Source organism: Nematolebias whitei, chromosome 5, assembly GCF_014905685.2.
Source record: "Nematolebias whitei isolate Nwh7 chromosome 5, NemWhi1, whole genome shotgun sequence".
In the NCBI taxonomy this organism is placed as follows: Eukaryota; Metazoa; Chordata; class Actinopteri; order Cyprinodontiformes; family Rivulidae; genus Nematolebias; species Nematolebias whitei.
The window spans coordinates 41235755-41242987 of NC_056502.1; the positions used below are offsets into that span (position 1 = coordinate 41235755).

Consider the following 7233-nt stretch of genomic DNA (forward strand, 5'->3'; position numbering starts at 1 on the left):
CATCCATCCATCCATCCATCCATCCATCCATCCATCCATCCATCCATCCATCCATCCATCCATCCATCCATCCATCCATCCATCCATCCATCCATCCATCCATCCATCCATCCATCCATCCATCCATCATCTTTACCCACTTCTTCTGTTTTGAGTCGCGGGGGTCACTGGTGCCCATATACAGCTATCACTGTGCAAGAGGCGTGGGACACCCTGGACAGGTCTCCAGTCCATCACAGGAACAAATGAGACATGCACAGAGAGAACATGCAAACTCGACCGAGAAAGGTCCCCCGGCCAGGATTTGAACTGGCAACCTTTTCCCTGAGAGACAACAGCTCTACCAAATGAGCCACTGTGCCGTCCCAAAATCTCTTTTTTCCATTTATTGTTTTCTTCTCATCAAGAGATTCTTTTTCATCTGTACATTGAACTTCTTTTGTTAAATAATGGGCAGAAACAGCAAGATGTGCATCTGTCCAAGTCGTGAGTGAAGCAGACTAAGGATTACCGTAAGTGAAACATGACAGGTGCATAAAGTACTCAGCAAATAAAGCTGCTTAACAATGACAGAGAGCTCAGTTAAGTGTTTTAGTGAGAGGATAGTTAAAATATACACATAAACCACAGTCTGCTCACAAGTCTTAGATGCTACTACAGTTATGTACTGACACACAGTTAAACAAAACGTTACTGGTTCATTTTCAGGTGATTCAATCAGACACTTTAACCAGCTCTCTGTTTCCTCCTCGAACCATTTCTCTGTTCCACACTAACACCACTGATGCGTCAGTCAAAACAAAGACAATGAGCTACACACACGAGCTACACTCAAAACACAAATGCACCAGAACAAAGTTAAAGCCAGGAACTGTTCTGTTAACAAGTTGTCAGCTGTGGCTGAAGCTGTTGAAGGGCCGGCTGCAGTAAAGCATCACTTCATTTTAAAGCAGCACCATCTGATGCTTACTGAAGAGCATTACATTAACTAAGAGTTTAGCTCATAAGCATCTTCAGAAATCATAACTGGGATTATCATCACAGCTGCTGCTCTTGACCAATAAACTTTGTTGCAGCTGGCTGAGTGACAGCAATAAAAGTAAGCTTAGTCATTTGATTTATAATGTTTACAATATATTTTAAACGTCATAAAATTGAGGCTGTCTAAAACAAATGTCTTTTTTAGTCATTCATAACTTTTGCTGCCTTCACTGTTTCTACTCTCACTGCATTTACAAATATTGTTGACAATAATTTTGTTTTTTCTGTTTTTAAACAGGAACAACGCCAGGCTGTGTGTTTGTGCTGTTTTGCTGTCTTCTCAGCACAAAGACAGACGGTCAAGCCTCCTGGTTTTGGTCCTTCTGGAGGTTTCTTCCTGTTAAAAAGGAGTCGGTCCTTTACTCTGTCGCCTCCATGTTGGCTCAGGATGGAGTTTGTGCAAAGATGAAGATACAACTAAATCTGCTTGTTTCCTTAGATGTAAAACGTTTTTTACTAAACTTTTTTGTAAACTACTAGATCTAACTGAATAGTTCTATAACTAGATTTAAATGAATGTAATTCAATCTGAATAAAGATTATTTAGACTTCATTTATTGCACATGATTCATGAAATGGATTTTTTGCTTTGTGTATTGTACCTTGACATTAATTTTAGCTCTAAATAAATAAATTATAAATAAATTTATTTCAAATATGGGTTATTTTGAATACTCTGTAGACCTGTATGTTTACACTTGAGTGCAAGGTTTTCTACTTGATTTTTAAGACAATGTGATCTCAGCTCACACTAACTATGTGAATTAGACGTTAGCAAGGATTGTAGTCTTATTGGAATATGAATGAGTGACAATAAACTTATTAAATCTATTTTCAAACAATATGTAACACTGTGGCATTAACTCAGCCGACCACTAGTTCATGAATGAATGAACCGAAAAGGGAGATTGGGGTGGGGGGGCAGCAAACGACGTTCTGTAGTTGAGCTGTCAGCACCGTGTCAGATGGAAACATGAATCTGACAGTTGATGCTCGTGTCTGATCTTATAACCACTGTGGTGATGAGCACAGCGGAGGTGCATGAGAACGACCACAGAGCAAGTCAACGAATTTCACTGCACGTTCTACTTAAACTTTCGTGAAGAACATGTGTTAACCTGTTGAATTTCAGTGACCGTTTTCTTCACAGAAACAAGGTGTAAGTGTTTTCAGTGTTTGTCTTCCAGTTTCTATCACGGTGCTTTGAGCTTAAATCTGGAACGTTGGATGTTGAACTACCTGAAATCTTAATCTGAAATATTCTGGCCAATCTTGACCAGAAATGTTAAAATGAATATGCCGACATGCTTGATGACTAAAATATATTGGGGGAGTGGTGGCGCAGAGGTTAGAAGATGGGCCTGTGATCGGAAAGTCGCAAGTTCACCTCCCGGTACCTCAACATCAAAAGAATGTGAGTGGAAAAGGTGAAACACCCACACCTGACTCCACCCTCATTCACCATCTGCTCCCTAAACAGGTCTCTCTTGAAAATGAGTTCTCATGGCTCAATGAGACTACCTGAATAAATAAAGGCTAAATGAAAAAAAAGAAAATATATATCTATAAATCTAGAACCAGACTCACTGGAATGGTTCTGAGCGCAGGCTTCAGGAAGCTGCAGCATAGCTGCATCCTTGGTCTCAATGAGGAATGCAAGCAATGTTGGCTATCTGTCCTGGGAAAACTGGAGGGCAAACACAGACACAGTTTCCCACACTGTGTGTTTGATAAGAAAAATGAACCAAAGAACAAAAGAGAGAGAGAGAGATAAAACGAAATGGTTTGGATGCAAGGATGCAGACTGGACATGGGGAGCTTAAAAAGAATATTTTAAAATAAAATAAAACAAAAGGGCTTATGAGGCCGCAAAACATACACACTTCAGTGTAGACACAGGGAGCCCCATGGAGAAAACTGACTTGACAATGGCTGTTTGGACTGAGGATGAGCAAGGAGATGGGAAACAGGTGAGCTTAACGAGACAGGGAACAGGTGTGAGTAGGTATGGCAAGAATAAGGAGCATGAGCTGAACTGAGGAAAAGTGCTGAAAAAGAAGGAACTCACAGGGAAACTCAGGGAAATGGTAAATGGACTGTACTTATATAGCACCTTTCTATCTGATCAAGACACTCAAAGTGCTTTACACAACAATCTGTGCCTCATTTACCCGTTCACACAGCACTCTACTAGATCTCTACAAAGATAATTGAACAAATCAATCTAAAGAGACTAATCAGAGCTTTATCACATTCATACACCAATGGGACACACATCAGAGGCAATGAGGGGTTCAGTGTCTTGCCCAAGGACACTTCGGCATGTGACTGCTGGTGGATTTGAACCCCCAACTCTTTCATTGGAGGACGACTGTTCTAACCACTCAGCCACAGCCGCCCAAAGAAAACAGAAAATAAACACACACAAAAAAAAATCTAACAAAAAAGTCCACCAAACAGCTGAAAAACTCCGATACAGTCATGTTTGTAGCTAGTGAGAGTTAATAAATGACATAAATGCATAAAGGACAGGAGTGATATGAAAAGCAGGTGATAAATAATTTAAATGTTGCATAAACATTATAACAAGCATTTAATGGGTTGGCTTCAACACTCCTGATAATGCTGTGTCCTACTTGTGTTACAGACTGCATGAAAACTTTGCTGAAATACAATGGTTTAAAGAAAGACAGAGCATCGATTCCCACCATGCTAACTGGAAACATCAGCCTAACCTGCCTGCAGGAAGAATCAGGTTACACCACAGCTCTGACACCAGAGGACCAGCCGCAGCACGGCTCACAGGCTTCATACTCACAAATGTTCTGGTGCATGCTCAATAATCCTGGTAGAAAATCTAACAAAGTTAAATTGGGTCCTCTGGATGGATTAAAAAATGAAAAATAATAATAATAAAAGTTTTTTTTTTTTAAATGTTGAAACGTTTCGTCTTTAATCTAAAAGACTTTGCCAGTCTGAGGAATTGTAATAAGCTCAGTCTTATAAATAGCACCTTCTCATAGTGGATCAACCAATTTGCTGCTGACAGCTAGAACTAGTTATTCACGTGATAAAGGAGGACCATCAGCCTAACATTAGATCATTAGTGCCAGGAAGGTCTATTGCTATTCACAGAGGGCTGAGTGATACTAGGACTGTGAGGTCTCAGTCTCTGATAGAGGACATTTGCAAACTGAGGTGTACCGCAAATCTGCCTACACAGACCAGTATTTGCAGGTTGACTCCCATCACCCTTTGGAGCACAAGTTAGGAGTCATCAGGACTCTATATCACAGAGCAGACAGCGTCCCCACTAACTCAGGATCCAGGCAGAAGGAGAAATCCCACACAAAACAGGCTCTAGAGCAATGTGGATATCCTAACTGGGCCTTCCTGAAAGCAGAGAAGAAACCCAAACAGGACTCCAGTCAGCCATCAGGTGAAAAGAAGGAACCCAGACCCAGACCAGTGGTCATTCCATATGTTGAGGGAGTATCAGAGAAACTGAGACGTTTATTTTCTAAACATAACGTCCCAGTGGCTTTTAAACCCCAAAATACATTACGGCAAAGACTGGTTCATCCCAAAGATCCAGGCCCCCGGCACAAACAGAGTAATGTTGTGTATGCTGTTCAGTGTCAGGAGGGTGATCAGTCTTACATCGGGGAAACTAAACAGCCACTGGCCAAAAGGATGGCCCAGCACAGAAGATCAACATCATCAGGCCAGGACTCTGTGGTGTAGTGAACTAGGCCTGAGGTCAAATCCTGACCTTAAGGACCTTATGGGACAGAAACTGTCATTTCATTGATTTGAATCCAGAAATACAGGTTGACCCATCCTGAGACTTTCTTTCTTGGATTAATCAAGTGAAAGAAGACTACTTTCTATTATCATTACTATTTCACAAATGTTTGATAATCAAATTGTGTTAGTTCAAACAATATTTAAATGTTGAAGTGAACTACTCATTTTTAATTAACTGTGAAACAGTAATAATGATTTTTAATCCTCATTCAAAGTGAAATCAAGTTGGAATATGTTACAGAGTAATGATTCAATTTCTTGATCGTCTGTTTGAAATGAGCAAGTGTGTAAGTTGGTCAAAGTTCAAGTTTCGGTCAACTGCAAGTTTACTGAAAAAGAAATGTCATGTTTAACTTTTACAGCAAGATACTAGAGAATTGACTCCACGAAGTCTGGGTTCTTCATAATATCTTCTGTCTGTTCTTAAACAATCTTAATCTTTTTCCTTGACTTTTTAATAACACCTTACATCACAAAACACACCTCTGTTGGTCCATCGACCAATCAGAAACTCCCAAATGAACCGGAAACAAAGCTCTTTAAATGTCGGTACTTCCTAGTTCAACCCAGTTGGAGTCGGGTGGAGAGTTTGCAGCTCCAGTCGTTTGGGAGAACAGAAGTCCGACATGATCCAGAGCTCTTCCGAGTCTTATGGGATTATGACATCTTCCACCTCTGAGTGGAACTCTGACGGACTCCACTCATGTGAAGTCCACTTGTGAAGTGAACTGTGTCGGACGGAATACCGTCACTACTTCGGACGATTCACAGCTGTTCCTACGGAGACGCTGAAAGGGTGCGTTAAATGGAATTTCGTACCAGGGAGACATCTCCAGGTAAAAGAGATTTATACCACCTAAGTGTACCGGGGAAGAAGCTGGGAAAAACCCGGAGAGTGCCGTTCTGATGCCGACACAAACATTTTCCCTCATCCAACTTTTCTCCCTCTAAACTTCATCTTTCCATCTTTAAAATTCTTCTATCTGCTAGAAATCATTCCAGATATTTTTAGAAGTTCTGTTGTACAGCTGGAAGCAAAGGGAAACAATCGCCGTATTGTTTACTCCTTGTAAAACTAGCCTAAATAAGCTGTTGTTATTTTCAATTTTTGCCAATTAATGTAAATGTGTGATGTGTTAAACTTGATTCTGTTAATAAATGACCCACTGTCGTTGGTGAGTCAAAGATAATTAACGTCTCACGTCCACATTTTATTAAATTCAATGCACATTATATACAGTCCAGAAAAATGAAAGAATCCGTTTAATTTATGAATATATATCAGCATATGTTCATCTACAGTGGTCTACACTCATCTCCAGGCCAGCAGTCACTCTTTCAAGGATGAAGATGTTCACATCCTGGACAGAGAGGAACGATGGTTTGAGAGAGGAGTAAAGGAGGCCATCTTTGTGAAAAGAAATCGTCCATCATTAAACAGGGGTGGAGGCCTCCGGGTTCAACTGTCCCCCTCTTACAATGCTGTGATTGCTAGTATCACTCAGCCCTCTGTGAATAGTAAACAGCCATCAGTGTGCTAATGATCTATCACATTTCAAATTTTTTATTTTTTTCATTAATTTTCATTGTTGAATCCGTGCAGAGGACCTGACTTAACTTTGTTAGACTCACAAATGTTGTGTTACAACGTGAGCGTGTGCATAATATATATAATAAAAATACATACATAGAACCTTTCCATGCATCCATGTGACTTCTGAATGTGAACAGAGAAGTTAAAACAACTACAGCCAAATCTGTGTTTGCAGCTTTGACACTTACCAGGTAGGATGAGTGGACCCCTGGTGCCTAAAGGAAAAGTGTTCTTCAGGCAGTTAGGTTCTCCGATCTTCTGACAGGTGAGCTCATGTGCTTTCCATTCCTTAAAAATCAATTATTGATTTTTAGGTGGGGAAAAAAGAGAAAAAAAGAAATGAAGACAATTTGTAAACCAATCATAAATTAAAAATAAAAATAAATCAGTTTAACGCCAAAACCAAATCTGAACTTACAAGTCAAAGTGACCTGTGTCTGTACTGTGTTTGACCTATGGAAGTGTCATGGTACATTTCTTTCTGCATCTAATCATGTTTTTCCACAAACAAGCATGCAAATACTAATGCAAATAAAAATGCAAAGAACAACATTATTAAGTGTTCAGTTGAAGTACTCTACAAAGACTGAAACCAGAACCTTCTCCTCTCTTTCAGAACAAACCGAGGAGAGGACTGGGTTATTACTGGTTTCCTATTATGACTCTGCACCTTTCCAGTGCTGTCACTAGATGTTCAACACGTCTTTATCAATAAAAATCACATGATGACAAATCCTCTCAGGGACACTCAGAAATGTTTTACGCAGATAACAAAAAATACTATTACCATA

General features: G+C 39.9%; 1 protein-coding gene across 1 annotated transcript in view; it reads right to left on the reverse strand.

Moving 5' to 3' along the window:
• Nucleotides 1-6693, reverse strand: part of LOC119409561 (neurocalcin-delta A) — a 172372-nt gene extending 165679 nt beyond the window's left edge. The window contains exon 1 of the mRNA XM_037676463.1: nt 6631-6693. The gene's annotated coding sequence lies outside the window, so the exon portion shown is untranslated. The remainder of the gene's footprint in view (nt 1-6630) is intronic.
• Nucleotides 6694-7233: the final 540 nt, after the last annotated feature.